General features: G+C 31.2%; 1 long non-coding RNA gene across 1 annotated transcript; it reads left to right on the top strand.

Moving 5' to 3' along the window:
* Positions 1-3,567, top strand: LOC105048917 (uncharacterized). The gene is made up of 3 exons (XR_012142848.1): positions 1-203; positions 2,480-2,576; positions 3,062-3,567. It is a non-coding gene; the product is annotated as an uncharacterized lncRNA (long non-coding RNA).
* Positions 3,568-20,217: the final 16,650 nt, after the last annotated feature.

Here is a 20,217-nt window from a genome sequence, read left to right on the forward strand (position 1 = left end):
ATCCCTTTGTGTCATCCTCTTTTTCTCTCTCATGAGGCGTGCGCGCTCTACTGAACCTGCTGCGCTTGCTGCTGCTGTCAAGTTTTTCCAGGCATGCGTGCTCTACTGAACCTGCTGCGCCTGCTGGTGAAACTTCTTCTCTGTTTCCCCTGAGAACTCTCTGTGTTTCCCCTAAGAATCTCTTCGACTGGTATCAAGCATAGGTATGATTGTATCCAAAGACATCATCTTCTGGTTATATAATCTGATTATACTCTCTGTATGCAATGAAAAGTTGTAATTTCTGTGGATGTCAAGGTTATTCATGTGATTAACAATCTAACTGTGCACCTATTCTTATGTTATTTTTCCGATCCTACATGAAAACCGGATATTTAGATGAAGGGACTCAAGAGTAAATAAGCACCACAAGAGTTCTTAGGATGGTACGAGAATACATTCAAGATAATAGCCTTTAAAGGTATAACATGATTTATCTTGGGATAATTGGCTGATGTGATGTCAATATGCCAGCTGAGTCTTTTTTTTCAAGAAAAAAAAAAGTTCTCCATTTAGGTAAAAATTTTTAGCTATCGAAAAATATAGTCTCAAAATGCCAATGGAACTTTTTACACTACATCAGCTGATATTTCTGTATTGCTTTTAGATATTATATATCAATCTAAATCTGTTGATTGATCTCTTGAATCTCTCCATCCTTTATCTTGGTTGAAACTGGACCTGGGCATTGTCTGGTACCTGTTTAGGCTAAGCTAAGGCTTAGCATCATCCCTGATATGCAATAAAACATATTTGAGGGGCATGAATTAAAAAAAAAAATCTGGTTTTGATCTACATGGTGTAGACCTTTTTCTTAGCATGATTTTACATGAGATTATCGGATGCTTGATGGACAATACACTGAAGAGTTTTCATTGTATATAATAGAAAAATTTGGTAAGAGATAGTAAGAGATTTCAGATAATGCAAAAATTTGTAATATAATGATTTGGTAATCTATCTGATATTTAATGTATGTCATTCTTTTATTGTCATTTAACATTTGTCATCTGTCATTTTCTAAAAAAAATGAGATTGATTTAAAAAAATGGCAAAACCCCCATATTTTTTCACATAAAAAGGGTGTTTACATGGTATAAAAGTATGGCATCAATAAAATCAGCTGGTAAACGTTTAGTTTGAGTCCAAATGAACAACCCAGGTATCGAAAGCCAAGAGATTGTTGCTCAAGGTCATCCCAAGTTATTTATCATCTTATAAATGACTATAGAATTGAATGCTTAACGATTTTGTAATTAACTACTTTTGTACTTCTTTCTGTTGGTTTTGAGAAGTATCGTGGAAAACAGCTTTTATTTTCTTCCAAGGTCCGATCGTCGTCTCCGATCTCGATCAGCATCAAGAATTCGATCGGAGCCTCAATTTGAGCAACGTTTCATTCCTTAAACTCTAAATCTGAGTGGTAAGAGTCACCACTTCTCAATTTAGATTTTCTATTCCAATTCGAAATCTATAATTTTATATCCAATCGGAGGTGATTTATAGATTCTAATCATCCTTTATGATCCATTGTTGTAATTATTTTCCTGTGCAAAGTTAAGATGGATTTAGATGAAATGACCTTCTGGACTATATTTAATGAATTTAAGCTCATATCAACATATTAATAGATAATCAGAGAAAGCCTGGTAAGCTATGATTAGATTATGTTTATTAGATATGCATAAAAAGTTATGAAATGATGATCCCTTAGCAAAATTGCAGTTTCGATGATGACCCAAAGAATTCATCATATCAAGTATATTTCTACTATTGGTGAACCACAGAAGATTATGGTTAGAATAATAAGATTGTGGGAGTTCCATTTCATTTCAATCTGAAAAGGAAAGAATGCAGCCTTGCAATGGTGTTTTTGGATGAATTGGTATATAACTATTAAGATTTTAGTATTATTAAATCAGTGTTTTAATGAATTATCAGCAAAGTTGGTTGGGTTAACACCCCTGGTCTCTCTCTTTCTCGTCTTATTTGTTCGACCGGATGCATTTCTATCATTGTGTGTACATGGCTTAACTTCTGTTGTTAATCATTCTAACTACTTCATTAGGGTGATAAGGTTCATGCAAGTGTGAAGAGCATATTGGTTTATAAATTTAAGCCCTTGCTGATGGAAGGCGGTGTATATGTGCTGGATCATTATTTAGTAGGAGTCCTATCTGAAAATTTCAGAACTACGATGAATCGTTACAAAATTAACTTTCAATACAAGACCATTGTTCATCAATGTGAAGATCCCAAGATTTCTCTTACTTGCTATTCATTCATGTCTTTTGAAGATATTGTTTCAAATACCAGCGAAAAGGAATATCCTCATTTAATTGGTATATACAATGGGCTCTATATGTTTATTATTGTTATGCTAATCATCTCTAATATGATAATGATATTTGATATTATATGTTATTACATATGATTTCAGATGCTATTGGTTTGCTTACTGGGGTGGGAGACATAGAAGATAAAACGAAGGATGGAAAACCAAAGAAGAAAATAGAACTTGAGGTTGAAGGCTTGGGGTAAGTATTTCAAAATGAGAATTTGTTCTCTGTCTAAAAATATATCTTCTGAATTATGAATATCTTTTTCAAAAAGCAAAATAAAGGTGAAATGATGCTTGTGGGATAAATTAGCTATGGATGCTGTTTTCTTTCTTGAAAAAAATCCCAACGGTCCTATTGTCATGCTCATTACCTATGCTCGGATAAAGTTGTACAGAGGTTTAGTATATTTAACTGCATATTATTATAATATTGATTTGATTTTCTATTTAAAATATTTTTATTTTATTTTTTAATATATAGTATAATGTACAGACATTGTTCAAATTATAAATATAGTTTATGAATCACAGTTAATCATAAATGGTGATTGCCCTAAGTTTGTTGATTTAAAAAATAGGTCCTTTCAATGACTGAAATTAGTTAATTTGAAATTTTATAACATGTTGATTTGTTATTTGCTTCATACTCATATTTTATAAACTTCATTTCTAATTTTGTAGCATATTTGGTGGAGGCCAAGCATATTCTCAGAGACCAAGTCAGATCTCAAATTAGATCTCATATTCTATAGTGGAAGATTTCTTACATCAGACTGAATGGATGACTGTAGATAAGATCCTAGATTCTAAAAAAGTTAGAACTGATTATTAAAATTTTGTTTGATAGCATATAAGCTTCTACTTGCTTCATTTTCTTTTAATTTACTTATGTATTTAATCTAAAATTTAATTTGACTGTTGATATAGACTGAAAAATTTATGACTGTAGCAACTATAGAAGGCATAGAGAATCAACTTCATTGGAAATATACTGCCTACAAGCTACACAATGTCATAGTAAAGCCTGATGGTGGAAGAATTTTTTGTTGAAAATGTCCAGGTCATGTCAGGAATGTTGTGCCGAGGTATGCTTCATCTTAAATTATTTAAAAGATATTTTATACTAAAAATATATGTCTATGACCCAATATGAATATGTTGTAATATATATAGATTCAAGATCTAAGTACGGGTTGCTGATGAATCTAGAAATGCTTCTTTTGTGATATTTGACCCTAAGGCTTCCAACTTAGTGGAAATCTTTACATGTGAATTGTCTGAAAAACAAATCAGGGTAAATTAAAATACTTCAGCCATAATTTATTAACTATTTTGTAATTGATTGCTTTCAATTCTGATATTTTAAAAAAATTATTAACTATTTCATAATTCTTTGCATCCATAAACTCTATTAATAAATTTTATTTATCAGAATGGGAAAGATGTCAGTGTTTGTCCTCATGAAATTTTTATCTTGATTGGAAAATAATATCTGTTCAAAGTTCAAATCAAGCAAGAAAACATAACTGGAGAGTTCAACACATATTCTGTTATGAAGGCCTCTTTAGATGAAGAACTTATTAAGTCTTTTAGAGCTGCTCCTTATTTTTTCTCGATAAAATATTACTTTTTTTCTACTTATATGTTCATAATTTTTGCATGATTATCTATTTAATCATTATATTATATTATTGATTTTTATATTTAATTATTTTATTTGTTGCAACATAATTGTATTGAACAGAAACAGTCTCAGAGTTTTGATAATGATTTTGAAAATGAAAATAGTCTTGATAAGGTTTGATAGTGCTTACTTTATTGAATTAGAAATTACATTGATTTATTATCGTTATGTCTAAGATCTTTTCTTTATACAACGAGATGATTAATTAGTTTGTAAAATTTTAAAATTATTTCAGGCTTGTTTTTTTGAACAAGATGAAAATGAGAGTGGTGTGATCCCTCTTAAGAAACTTATTCCGACCAAGAGTTACTCGGTGATGAAGTATTTAATTAAGATTTGGCTGCTGAATTATCCTCTAATTGCATTAAATAGAAAAAATTTATTAAGCAAGAAAAGGATTGAGGTACAATATGAAGATTTTGTTATTGGAACGTCTTTATTTTTCTTTTTTTTGAGAAACATAGCATGATGATATTTGATGTTGAAGGAATCTGCCTTTTTTTGCTTTTGTTTAAAGTTTATGGGATGGTTGGATGTGTTAATTTGAAGTTCTGAGTTATGGATAATAATTTTATTAAATTATAGTATCATTTCATAGTATTGTTTTACACCTTAAATTCCGTCAAGAATGAATTATGCATTTTAAACCAAAGTTAGCATTCATGATGAAAATAGGAACGATTATTTTTAGTTACGAGAGGATCATGAAATTGATATTTTAATGTTTATTAGATCCAAAGCCACTCTTCACCAACCCCACTGCCAACGCCAATGGCGGTGATGGCAAATCCTCCGAGCAAAGCGTATTTGCGATGGAGCATATTTTGCCATCTGTAATCAATTACAATAGGATTAGCCTTCTGTAATTAAAATATGTTTCTCTTCGGTGAGTGCAAAAAGATATGTTTGACCCCAATTTCATTCACATTATTGAAAAAAAAAAGAAAAAAAAAGAGCTTTCATCCAGGCAGTTACCGCTCTTCTCTATTTTCTTCGGTCCCGCTCTTCTCTACGATCGACACATATAAAAAAAACAGAGGTATGATGGCTGAGAATCTGTCATCTATCATTTTCTTAGATTTACTGATTTTTTTCGAACTCGAAAGGCATGGATTTGGTTCTTTGAATTTTGAATTCAAATAAAAAATAAAGGGAAGGAACTTAAAAAAAATTCAGCAACCAGAATTTTCTGTTCGTGCTAATTTACAGCGTGAACCAGTTTTTGTACACACTGATTATTTTGGGGGTGCGTCATGTTTGAATTCAATTTTTTTCGAACTCAAAGGTTGTGGATGTGGTCCTTTGAATTTCGAATTCAATAAAAAAAAAAAAAAAAAGAAACCGAAACCAGAATTTTCTCTTCGCATTCATGCTGAAAATAAAGATTCACAGCGTGAACCAATTTTTGTTTGTGCTGATTATTTGGGGGTGCGTCAGATTTGAATTTGGTTTTTTTGAACTCAAAGGGTATGGATTTAGACTTTTGAATTTTGAATTCAAATTAAAAAAAAAAAAAAAGAAAGGAACCGAAAAAAATTTAGCAATCAGAATTTTCTGTTCGTGCTAATAAAAACTTTTTTCACGCGAACAGAAACCTGTTCACGCGTGTTCGTGTAATACATTTAAAGTGTATGTATGTTCATGTTCATGTAATAATATATATATATATATATATATATATATATATATATATATATATATATATATATATATATATAGTATTTTGCCAAAAGATTAAAACCAACCAAAAATTTTCGTGTAATAATGATATATATATATATATATATATAAAAAATATATATATATATATATATATATGTTCGTGTGTGTGTGTGTCTATATGTATGTATATATGCAAGTGCGCATGTGTGTATGTGTGTGTTGTGGTCTGTATAATTGTAATAACTATGCGATGGCTAATGCAATTTTCATTTTTGTAACTTCGATTTTTGGATGAAACATAGAAATATCTAATTCATGTTTGAGCTCCCAAAATAATTGGTTCCTATTTGGATTATCCATGAGGTTCCTTCGGTTATAATTAATTAGCCAAAAGATATTGACCCAGCATTTCTGCAATCCTGACATGGTGAGTTCTCATTTTCAGATGCAGTTGGCGCTACAGATGAAGGAGACCCGGTAAATTCTTTCCAGGGCATAATAGTAGATCGAGCACTAAAAGGGTTATTTGTTTTTTTTTTTTTTTTTCCTGTATGGACGAAGAAAGCTTAGGTACGCACAATCTAGCAGAGGTGATGATTGTTTTTGCATACATTTGTGGCTTTTTATATTGATGATCTCGAACTGTCAACAAAGATGGCCTTTATTAAAATCAATATGTGGTGAAGTATTTCAAACCCTTAAAATTTTAAAAAAAAAAAATGGTGGTGGACTGGCATTGCTGCTTCCAAATATTCGAAACTGACCCTGCTAGCTCTGTATCTTACACGCCCACGAAAACACACAAACACAAATACACGCATGGTCCTTTGAATTTCCACGCGTGGATTTGATCTTTTGAATTTTGAATTCAAAAAAAAAAAATTTCCACGCGTGGATTTGATCTTTTGAATTTTGAATTCAAAAAAAAAAATTAGAGAACCAAAAAAAATTCAGCAAAGCAAACAGAAATCTGTTCATGCTGAAAATAAACGTGGCGCACCCTAAAAAATTCAGCGAAGCGATTATAAACCTGTTCATGCTGAAAAATTCAGCATGAACAGGTTTCTGTTTGCGTCGGGTTTTGAATTTAGAATTCAAAATAAAAAAAAAAATCTCAAAGAAACAGCTGATCCTTTCGATTTCGAATTCAAAAAAAAAAAAATGAAGGAATGAAAATTTTGTTCGAATCTGGAATAATTTACCGCATCCATCTCTCCCGAGAGCAATATTTTAATTTACTCATTCGCTTGCACTCAGTCTCCATCCTGAAGTAATACTGAAAATCTGTATTTCCAGCACGAACAGATTTCTGTTCGCGCTAATTATCTTGAGGGTGCATCAGATTTGTATTTGAAAATCAAAATAAAAAAAAAAAAAATCTTGGTGAAATAAAATTTCAAAACGTCCGTTGAAAACAGATTCTCAACGTGCGAACAGAATAAATTTAAAAAAAAAATCAGGAGAGAGTCTCTCTGTATGTAATGAAAAGTTGCAAAATCAGGAGAGAGTCTCTCTGTATGTAATGAAAAGTTGCAATTTTTGTAGATGTCAAGTAACAATCTAACTGTGCATCTATTCTTATGTTATGTTATTTTTCCTCCTAGAATCAAATTGTTAAGATCCTACATGAAAACTGGGTACTTAGATGGATGGGCTCAAGAGTAAATAAGTACCACAAGAGTTCTTAATATATCCGATGTGGGATTATTATTCTTCAACACAAGTCTTTCCATTTAATGAAAGGATATCGTCTTGGCGGATGAATTATGTTTATCATTTTATCAGTCTGCACTCGGTGTAAGAGTTTCCAATCCATATTTGAATTAGAATATTAAATCCTTTTGGCACTTAACATTTTCTTCTCTTGAATTCTTATTATTATATGAACACTTCTACAGTGAGAGCTGGTTAGGCATTTTAGGATGGTACAAGAATACATTCAAGAGAATGGCCTTTAAAGATATAACACGATTTATCTTGGGATAATTGGCTAATGTGATATCAATATGACAGCTGAGTCTTTTTTTTCAAAAAAAAAAAAGTTCTCCATTCAGGTAATAATTATTAGCTATCAAAAAATAAAGTCTCAAAATGCCAATTGAACTTTTTACACTACATTAGCTGACATTTCTGTATTGCTTTTAGATATTATATATCAATCTAAATCTGTTGATAGATCTCTTGAATCTCTCCATCCTTTATCTTGGTTGAAACTGGACCTGGGCATTGTCTGGTACCTATTTAGGCCAAGCTAAGGCTTAGCATCATCCCTGATATGCAATAAAACATATTTGCAGGGGCATGAATTAAAAAAAAAAAAATTTCCAGTTTTGATCTAAATGGTGTAGACCTTTTTCTTAGCATGATTTTACATGAGATTATCGGATGCTTGATGGACAACACACTGAAGAGTTATCATTGTATATAATAGAAAAATTTGGTAAGAGATAGTAAGAGATTTCAGATAATGCAAAAATTTATAATATAATAATTTGGTAATCTATCTGATATTTAATATATGTCATTTTTTTATTGTCATTTAACATCTGTCATCTGTCATTTTCTAAAAAAAATGAGATTGATTTAAAAAAAATGACAAAACCCCCATATTTTTTCACATAAAAAGGGGGTTTACATGGTATAAAAGTATGGCATCAATAAAATCAAAGAAAGCCTGCTAAGCCATGATTAGATTATGTTTATCAGATATGCATAAAAGGTTATGAAATGATGATGCCTTGATCAATATTATTGATGCCATATTTTTAATTCATATTATTAATATTATATTTAAAATCATAATATTCTATAAATTTTTATTTATAACTAGAGATACAAGTTTTTATTCTTTTGTTTTCTTGAATAAATATTTATATGATTACTTAATATTTTACAAACTAAATATCAGTCTTCAAAATTTTTTTACTAATTCAGTCCTCTGGCAGCCACAGCTGAGTGGCAGTGCCATGGAATTCACTGTGTTCTAGCTAGCAGCTTTGTTTTGTTCATGGAGTAATTTTGATGGTGTGATTATTGCATTGCTTCTTACTTTTATAGCATTGTAAAGCATGTAAGATGAATAATGTAATAAAAAAGACCTAGGATACAGTATCATGTGTGACTAGGTAAAATAATCTTTGTTTGGGTATCAGGAGATGTTTGATAAAATTTTGGTTCACTACTTTGATTTTGCGTAACTACTCTATTAATTCATCTTTAAAGAAAATAAATAAAGCAAAATTAAAGTAAAGAAATCAAAAAGATCTAACTTAAAAGATATAACTAGATAGACAATTGTAGCTGTCGTTTCTTCTTCTCTAGAATAATCTCTTTCTTTATATTTTTATTTATCTTTTAAAATATATTTATAGTTTTGCCATTGAGCAGCATTTATGTAAGTCTCTCTTCGAAAGAAAGAGAATTTATAGCGAATGGAGATATTTCAAATGGATAAAGAAAATAGCAAACAAGCTAGATTAAAGTGAAAAATGATTATGATGCAAACCCATTCTAAATGGCATTATGCTATCCAACGTAAGTGGATACTTTCATTTTATATACCTATGAATTATATTTTATACATATATCTTTAAACGAATTATGTCCTGATGCAGGCAATTCTCCTTCTCCAGACTGTGCTTTCAATCTTTCTTCATCTATCAATCATAACTTTTCTCAACAAGAAGTTAATACATCTTTCAAGAGAAGATTTAATGATACCTCATTGTCATTGCCCATAACAAATTTCTCACAAGATTTTGGTTATATTATATTTGCTATTTCTCTGCACTTTTGATCTATTTTTTATGAAATATCTTAATTCTAATTATTTATGCAGTTTCAATTGCTTCTTCATCCAAGTTTCGAGAGAGACTGTCTTCAAATAATACATCAAGAATTTTCTTAAGAGATATTTCTAATGGTATTTACCATTACTAATTAATATTATCAATTCTGAATTATTATTTTTATATGGATAGTTTCACCGGATAGTTGTTTCTTATTGCTCTTTTTCTCAAACTGTGTTACAGAATATGGCTCTTCTAATATTAAATCTCATAATGGCTATTCTAAGCTGAGATCATCCATCATTTCGAAGAACTCTTTTATTGCCTCATCTTTATCTCAGACTGAGTTGGTTAGTGGAATCAATGCTTCTAACAACACTGTAACGACTGAAACTCAAGTTCGAGTTGGAAATGAAAAGTATATCATACAGAATAGCATAATTCTTCAATCCTTATCTTCAAGAATGCTTGATTTTTCAAAATGTCTTGAAACAGATGAACCATGTAATAATGATTTTGCTAATGTGGCAGTTGAGACAGATTTTGAAACAATATTTGGAGGTATTTTAAATTTGATATTTCTATGTTTATTGCATCTTTTTTTTTGTTTCTTTTCAAGGTTTAAATAGTGGTAAGTATTTATGCAGGAAATGATTTTACTGAACTATCTAACAATCAAAATTTTGAAATATGTACTGAAGGTAAGCCTCATAATCATATATTTATGATCATCATTTATTCCTTAAATAAATATTATATGATTCTAAAGTAAAATTTATCTTTTATCATATAGTTTATTGGGATATTGAAGATCCAACATGGCCATGCAAGTCTTGTGATGCTTTATTATGGTACGAGGAAAGATTAGATAAGAGGCATCAAGCAAGAAATCCTATTTTCTTTTTGTGTTGTATTCAAGAAACAATTCAACTTCCCATGTTGAAGGATCCTCCTGAACTACTGAAGAATCTATTACAAAATAATGATAGGTTGAGTAAACATTTCAGAGAATTAATTCGAGGATACAACAATATGTATGCTTTTACATCATTGGGAGGAAAAATCGATACAAACATAAATCACCGTCGTGGACCTTACCATTTAAATTTTATGGCCAGAATTATCACTTAATTGGTAGTTTGCTACCAATTCCAGGATCAACTCCCAAGTTTTCTCAAATATAAATCTTTGATACTAAAAATGAGGTTTGATAGATAAGGGTATAGAACAAATTATTTCTTTCATAATTTTATAATATTTTCTCTTTTTTTATATTTTGTTTGTTTCATATTTTGGTGAACATCTAAATAAGATTTGATAGTATATTCTATTATAGTCTAAATGCAAATATATATTATTACCATAATTATATATAAATTAATTCATATGTCCTGCTTAACTCATATGTGCAAAAATTATCATTATAATTATTTTTGACATTGAATGCGTAATTTTTTTAAAATATCTTAATTTATGTTCCAATACAATCGGATAAATTATTATATTTCAGTTGGAGAGACAACAATGAGGGGGACTATGATCCTTTTATTGTAGAAGAACTAAAGAAAATGTTAGATGAGCACAATATGCTGGCTAAATCATTTAGGATGGCCAGAGATAGGTTTAATATAGATAAAAATATCAATGTAAAATTGAGGCTGATTGCAAGGAGAGCTTTTGATGCTAGGACTTATAATGCTCCTGAAGTTGATGAAGTTGCAGCATTAATTGTAGAAGACATTGGAGACACAACTACTTATAGAGATATTATTATAGAAATACAGAGAGGATCATTGCAGCATATTAGTGAAATTCATCCTGTTTACCTTACATTGCAGTACCATCTTTTATTTTCTTATGGAGAAGATGGCTATCGAGATGATATTCTTAGATGAGATTCAAGAAGTTTAGCATCCAACAAGAAGAAAACTATCTCATGAGAGAATACTTTGCATTTCAGATTCAAGATAGAAATGGTGAAGCAGAGACTATTTTGTTATCTAGAAAATTGTTCCAACAATTTTTAGTGGATGCCTACTCAATGATAGAATCAGTAAGGCTATCTTACATATGGTTTCATCAAAAGTAATTAAGAGCTGATATTTATAAGGGTCTTACGGAAGCTATTGTTAGAGGAGAAACTAATTCTTCTTCATGTGGGAAGAGAATAATTTTACCTTCTTTTTTACTGGTGAGGCTCGATACATGATTCAGAATTATCAAGATTCCATGGCCATTTGTCAAAGGGTTGGATATCCTGATTTGTTTATAACTTTTACTTGGAATCCAAATTGGCCAAAAATTGTAAGATTTCTTCAAAAGAAAGCTCTCGAGCTCGAGGCAGACCTGATATTCTTTGTAGAGTTTTTAAAATAAAACTGGATGAACTCATTAGAGATTTGAGGCAATGATAGTTTTTTGGTAAAGCAAGAGCTGGTATGCTTTTTTTCAATATTCTTTTTTGAATTCCTTAGAGTTATTATTGTTTCTATCTTTATTTATCAGAATAACATTTATTAATATAATGATATATCATTCAAGATATTTTTTTTTATGATTCTTACATCCTTTACATATTTTTTATACTTATTTCACTTTGTTTCCAGTGATAGCTACAATTGAATTTCAAAAGCATGGCTTACCACATGCTCATATATTATTTTTTTTGAATGCTGAATTTAAATTTCTCACTACTGAAGATATTAATAAGATCATTGTTGCTAAAATTTCTAATAAAAAAACCAATCTTGAGTTGTTTGAAGCTGTTAGTAATTTTATGATTCATGGTCCTTGTGGTTCAGCAAATTTGAATTCTCTATGTATGAAAGATAATAGGTGTTCCAAGCACTTTCCTAAAAATTTTGTTTCACAAACAGTTATTGGGGAAGATGAATTTTTTGTCTTCAGAAGAAGAGATGATGGGATAATAGTTGAGAAAAATGGAGTTCTTCTCAACAACAAATTCGTGGTTCCATATAATCTAAAGCTTCTCATAAAGTACTTAGCTCATATCAATGTGAAATGGTGCAACTAGTCAAGATCAATAAAATATCTTTTCAAATACATCAATAAAGAGCATGATGTGTTACAGTAGCTTTTTATCAAAGAATGAAAATGATGATCAACAAAATGAGGTTGATGAGATAAAAATATATTTGGATTGTAGATATATCTCTCCATGCGAGGCAACTTCAAGAATATTTAAATTTAATATTCATTTTAGAGATCCTCCAATTGAAAGATTATCTTTTCACCTTCCAAATGAGCAATATGTTGTGTTTAATGATCATGAAGACATTAGATCTATTATGAATAGGCCTTCAATTAATCGATCAATGTTCTTAGCTTGGTTTGAAGCAAATCAGAAATATGTGGAAGCTAGGGAGTTGACCTATGCAGAATTTTCAAATAAGTTTGTATGGAAACAAGGTCCCAAAAAATAGTTCCCAAGACAAGGCTTCTCAATCGAAGACTCTTTTATGTTCCTCCTGAAAGTGGTGAATTGTATTATATGAGGATTTTGTTGAATATGGTAAGAGGGTCCAAATGCTATGAAGACATCCGAACCTTTGATGGGGTGTCATATAAATCTTTTCGAGATGCATGTTTCTCAATAGGATTGTTGGATGATGATAAAGAATTTATTGATGGAATACGAGAAGAAAGTATTTGGGGATCAGCTGATTATCTTAGGATTTTATTTGTACGTTTGTTATTGTCCAATACTATGTCTCGATCAAAAAATGTTTGGAAAGAGACATGGAGATTTTTGGCTGATGATATTCTTTACAAACAAAGGGTCTTGCTTCAACATGAAGGTAACATTCATAAATTCTTCATTAATTTTTTACATTCACTCCTTTTCAAATTTACAATTAACCAATGATGAGCTTCAAGATTATACTTTGATTGAAATTGAGAAGCTTTTGCAAAATAATGGAAGGAGTCTTAAGCAATATCCTTTTATGCCCTTTCCAAGTGATGTGCATATTTCAGAAGGACAAAACAGGTTGATTCAGGATGAACTTTGTTATGACAGATCCAAACTGACAGAAGAGCATAATAATCTTTCTCTAATCTAACTGATGAATAGAAGTCAGTATATGAAAAAATCATGAATGCTATGTTAAGTAATAAAGGTGGTATTTTTTTCATTTATAGTTATGGAGGAATCAGAAAAACCTTCATTTATCAACTTTAGTCAAAAAGAGAGATTGTTTGCTTCTTCCAGGTGGTCGAACCGCACATCCAGATTTGGAATATCCTTGATAATTAATGAAGACTCCACTTGCAACATCAAGCAAGGTAGTCCTATTTACCAAATTGATTATTTGGGATGAAGCACCTATGGTGTATAAATATTGTTTTGAAGCTTTGGATAGGTCTTTAAGAGATATTTTGAGGTTCTCCAATCCAAACAGTTTGCAAGATCTTTTGGTGGAAAAGCTATGGTATTCGGTGGTGATTTTAGACAAATTCTTCCCATAATTTCAGAAGGGAGCAGGTAAGATATTGTAAATTCAACCATTAATTCTTCTTATTTATGGAATTATTGTCGGATCCTCAAATTGACAAAAAAACATGAGACTTGCGAGTGGATCTTCAAATTCTGATTTGGCTGGAATTCAGAATTTTTCAAAGTGGATATTGAGAATAGAAGATGGAAAAGAAGGAGAGCCAAATGACGGTGAGGCTGTTATTGCCATTCCTGATGATATCTTAATAAAAAATTCTAATAATCCACTTGCTGATATAGTCAACAGCACGTATCCTTCTTTATTGGAGAATATGACTGATCCAAAGTTCTTTCACGAGAGAGCTATTCTTGCTCCTACTCTTGAAGTAGTAGAATGGATCAATGAATATATTTTATCTTTGATGCCTATTGAGGAGAAGATATATTTAAGCTCGAATTCTATTTCCAAATCAGATATAAATGAAGAAAATGAAGATGTGCATACACCTGAATATTTGAATAGCATTAGATGTTCAGGTATTCATAACTACAAATTGATGCTGAAAGAGGAATTCCTATTATGTTACTTAGGAACATTGATCAACGAAAGGATTGTGCAATGGAACTAGATTGGTGATGACACAATTAGGAAAATATGTAATTGGAATTGAAAAGGTAGTATTCATACCTCAAATGAACTTGATTCCTTCTGATTCTAGATTGTCTTTTAAATTTCAACGAAGACAATATCGTTGGCTGTATGCTTTGCAATGACTATAAATAAAAGCAAGGGCAGACTCTTTCCAATGTTGGTTTGTATCTTCCAAAATCAATTTTCAGTCATGTCCAGCTTTATGTTGCAATATCAAGGTAAGAAGCAGAAGAGGATTGAAAATTTTGGTTACCGAAGATGAAGAGTTGGTGTCAAATTTACAAGAAATGTTGTCTTCAAAGAAGTTTTCCAGAATATAAACTAAAAGGGTTTGTTTCAGCTAACAATTAACACTGTTAATTTTGGCTTTCATAATTTATGATACCAATGCTATGCAATATAAACATTACTCTTATAAGGTTCGCATCTATGATAAATTTTATGTTTACATATTATAATTTTTAGGAACTTTATGTTTACAATGGTCTATAATTATTTCTTTCAGATTATTGCTTAATTACTTACTTTTTGCAGTGATGTTCATTGGATCTTTCATTATTTGTAGGAATCTTTGCATATGAATTGTCTGAAAAATAAATCAAGGTAAATTAAAATATTTCAGTCATATTTTATTAACTATTTTGTAATTGACAACTTTCAATTATGATATTTAAATAAAATTATTAACTATTTTATAATTCATTGCATTCAATTAGCACTATTAAAAAATTATTTTTCTTATTTTTAACTATATTTCATCTTTATTTTACGTAATTTAATAAAAATATTATTTTTTTTATTTGTAATTTTTTTATTCAACTTCCCGTGCAAACTAGTTGCAAAAAAATTCCACGATTTCATTTAAAAAACAAATCAGTAGTTTTTTTTTTTTTTTGTTTTTATTTCAGTTTGAGGAATAGTTTGCTTATGACTTTACCGAACCACGGTTGCCCTCAAAGAACGCATATATTTAACTTAGTTAATGCACACCGTTGTAACGAATGCCCGTGGTACACGTTGATGCACATATAGATTCTCGTACCAATCACAAGCAAGGAGCATAATGGTCATGTAAACCCGGACATCGACCCTTTTGGAAATGAAACATTTTTGCAAGACTGCTTTGGTGGATAGTTTTTTGCCAATTTATGAATGTTAAGGGTTAAAACCAGGGTTACGTTAATGATGGTATATATTTTTTTCAGCATGTAACACATCTATCCGTGACACCTGAGCATCCATATAATAAAAACCCTCTCTTCTCAGGTTTTAGTCACTCAATATTTATGGAATTCATCTTAATAATCTATATTCATCCCATGAGATCACAACCTCGCTATATGTAGATAACTTGGAAAACTTCAGCGCCAGACCAGACCCGGTGTATCGCTGAAATAACATGCCGTCACGTTCACACCGGATCCACACCATGAAGAAAAAGTTTAGTAACAACAATTTGGAACATTAAAATTTCATATTGATTTGGCATCCTTACGTACTGCAGTTGTGCGTATTAAAAACTAAAAAGAGTATGTTAACTTACTAAGCAAATTTTTACCCAAAAAAAAAAAAACTTACGAAAGAAAAAAGTGCTCATGTATCAGTTATATTTTAAACATTGGAGTGTCTCTTGTCACATAACAAAAAATGCAACGCTTACCTCTATTTATTCCAAAAAGCTTTTGTTAGGAAATCCAGATTTTAATCAAAACAACTAGACCTAAAACTATTCTTACAAATTCTTGCTGACAACCAATCCACCAACTCATAAAGTTGAGCAGACAAACCTGGGCACTATACCTATATAATAGTCAATCAATTTATAAGACGGTCACGTCCTAAATCTAGGACATAATACTGCTATTGAGGTATACAATTCATGATAATACGAAGCTTATCAATCATAGCTAAAATCTATTATAAATAAAATATAATACGATGTTCAATTCTATCATTCATTAAGCAAATAAATCAAGATTGGTTTCGAGCATCTAAATCCAAAATCAAATACTAAACCCATGTTTCAAAATTCATAAATAATTGACTACAAATCCATGATCATTTAATAATTTTTAAGCTTGCTAGCATAGATCTCCAAGTCTAGATCATTCATCATTTCTAAACTTATTCATCTGGACAGAAAAAAAAAAAATATATAAGCTAAGTAAATAAGCCTTACACTATTTTATCGGATCAAGCATAAGTTTATACATGCGTCAATCAATTATTTAAAGAAGAAGATTATCGTTAGAATATAAAACTTTTCATAGTAACAAAGTATCATAAATTAATGATGCTCCTGCGTGTACATAAATCATATAATTTACATAAACATAGTTTCCAATGCATAGCATAAACAAATTCATAAATCATATTAACTTTATAAATAAATTCATAAAGTATTTGTCATTTTGTCATATCATAATTCTTAATAATTTTTTCAGACTAAATGCTAAGGCATTATTATACCCATGATAAGGCCATCATCGACAAATACTAACTACTATTATCCATTGATAGAGTTATGTAGTAACTACTATCATCCGTTGGTAGAATCGTATACCAACTACTATTATTCGCTGGCAGGATCGTATGCCAATTACTATTATCCACTAGCAAGGTCATATACTAACTACTATTATCTATGATAGGATCATACATAGCTATCTAAATTTTTTTATCATATTTCTTAAAATAAGTATTTTTAAATCATATTTCATTGAATTATATTTTCTTAAATCATGTAAAAATAGGATACTAGATAATTTTATGGAGCTTATGGTCCATAAATAATTTTTAATAATAAAATAATTATGAAATCATTCTTTTATGATAAAAATAAATTTCATAAATATGAAGTTCATATTTCACAAACAAGTAGTTCATATTAAAATATTCATAAAATTATAATTTTATGATAAATCATGAATTTCATAACACATATACTCGATCCTTATTTTATAAAAATATAGAATAATTTTTAAATAATAACATAATCGATAATTCAAAAAGAAGTAAAAAATGTTGGAGTTATTTACCTCTTCTATCCTGATCTTTCAAACTTTGCAAATGAATTTATCGAACATATTTAACATATTAAAAATATAATTAATTTTTATTAGATAAATTCAATCGTAAAAAAAAGAGACTATAGATTAGATGGTCGGTCCAATAGACAGTTTGGGCATCGGGGCAATTCAGGGCCTTCTAATTGAGAATCAAATCTAAATGACTCGATCAATAAATCATGAAGCATGGATTGGATCAAGATCAAAATAGATCAATAGAGTTCATCAATAATGAGTTTCAAATATATCCAATATGGTAGGGGTAATTGGTTCGGTAGATTGTATGGATATCGAAGCAATTCCAAACCTCTTTAAAAAGATTATCTCAAGTTCATACTGGGATCCATGGATCAAACAAAGAGAAAAAGAGAGAGGGTGGAGAGAGAAAAATCTTAGAGAGAGAAAAAAGAGATATAAGACAGAGAAGGATTCTCTCTCTCTCTTTCTTTCTTTTCTTTTCTTCTCTTCTTCTTTTCTTCTTTCTTTTTTCTTTAGCTGAACAGGGGATGGAAGGGGGTGGTGGCTAGTTGCCAAAGGACCAATGATGGAGGCAGTAGTAAGTAGTCGATGGTGATGGGGCAGGGGTCGACCAGCGGCAATTGCTGTCGATCAAGAGGATTATAGGGAAAAAAATCCAAAAATCAGGAGATTTGAGCTATTCTTGGATTTCTTCGATGGCCGTTCATCGACGGCTATGATTTTATCGTGGAGGGTCGTGGGGAGGTCGATGTACTCAGCCTAGGGCCCGATTTTATAAGATGATGATGTCGACGGCCGAAAAGAGCAAAAGAAAGGTAAGAAAAATGGTGGATTTTTTTGTAGCAATTTTCCAACAAAACCAGTGGCCAGCGGCAGTGCCGAAGGCCAAGAGAAGGAAGAGAGAGAGAAGGAAGGATCGGGGCCTTACCTTTGCTTCGGCAGCATCTCCGGCCTCAATTTTGATGGGCCAGTCCTGAAAGATCGGCAAAATATAGGGAAGGAAAAAAGAGAAAGAAGAGAGGAGGGTCGATACTTGTCGTGGAATCCTTGGAGGGGGAGGGGGGAGGGGGAATTTATAGAGTGAAGAAGAGGCCGAATCCTCCCTAGAATCTATTTTCTCTCTGATGAATTTGGGTGGAAGAAGATTCTCAATAGATTTTTTTTTGTGCCCTAAGATTCGTGCAGGGGGAATTCGGGTTATTACAAGGAGAGCATGAGAAAATCCAATATAAGCCCCGTTTTCTTAAAGATACGATATCTGATTAATAGCCATTCCAGAAAAATCTAGCAGCAATTTATATATTTTACTCATCACAGAAGGCAATACTTCTTTGGGCACCAAGTATGTCTAGTACCATATGACAAAGTATCAAAGCCGTCCATGTAAAATGGTCGCGGATTACCAATATGCCCATATAAATGCCATATTCGAGCTGACCAATTGCAATTCCTTGTCCACACAATGTTTTACTTCTCATACCCCCCTCCCTGATGGGTGATTCATCCTCCTTGCACCCAAAGTTATCTTCCTAGATAAAGTGCACCTAATAATCTTTGCTCTCAAAGGATCTCCTTGTCCTCACAGGCCTTGTGTTTACTATAACAAAAGTAGTGCCGATTCTTATGTTTCTCCAACCACTTTTGTGATATGTTGTTTCCCATGATGTGGTCCTCTTACTTGTTTTTCATGTTTGCACTTCATCTAGATCATGGAAATATCAATAAATATATTTCTTCTATTTTTTTTTCATCTACTCTAAACTTCCTTTGATTTCATGACTTCCATTAGCTTCAGTTCCTCAAAAGCTTGCTTTTTCTACAGAGAAAGACTAGGGAATTTGACAACTGCTTGCAACATTTTAAAGTGCTTCTAGTAAGCAGCGATGCAACTTGCATTAACCAACAAAGGCGAGAAAAGCAAAAACAAATCAAATCCGATCCACCAACTCTAAAAATAGGCCAACCCAACCTGCCCAAAAAGAAGACCAAACATGACTCTATGGAGCACATCTTGTATCATTTCATTGGGTTTAAGTTAGCTAGGTCTGGCCGAACTGATTGTAAGTCGTGTTTTAGTGCTCTGCATCAGGGATAATGAAGTTTGGATTAAGCCAATTGGATTATTGACTAGCTTTTAAATTGGGCTTTCCGGAAGCCTTATTCTATAAATACAATCTGAATTCTGAACTGCCTTCATCAAAGATCTAGTCGTTTTTACCCAAAAAAACAAAAAAAATCTAGTCATTATATTTAAAGAAGATAGAGCGCATGCATACCTTAAAAGCATATCATCCGTTGACTTCAACGTGCTATGATGGCGTCAATTTATCCAATTCAGAGATCCCTGCCGGCATATAAATTACCATACTCACGTCTTAGTAATTTAGGTTCATTGCATCCAAGACTTGCAAAATATGATCCGATCCATCAATTCGATTCATGTTCGATCCATCGTAAATAGGTTTGGATTTAAGCTAAACGGATTTGGATCATAAACGGATCAACCCATTTAATCCGTTTAACAATTGAGTCAGATTTAGGTTTTAGA

The sequence above is a fragment of the Elaeis guineensis genome, chromosome 7, assembly GCF_000442705.2.
Source record: "Elaeis guineensis isolate ETL-2024a chromosome 7, EG11, whole genome shotgun sequence".
NCBI classification, from domain to species: domain Eukaryota; kingdom Viridiplantae; phylum Streptophyta; class Magnoliopsida; order Arecales; family Arecaceae; genus Elaeis; species Elaeis guineensis.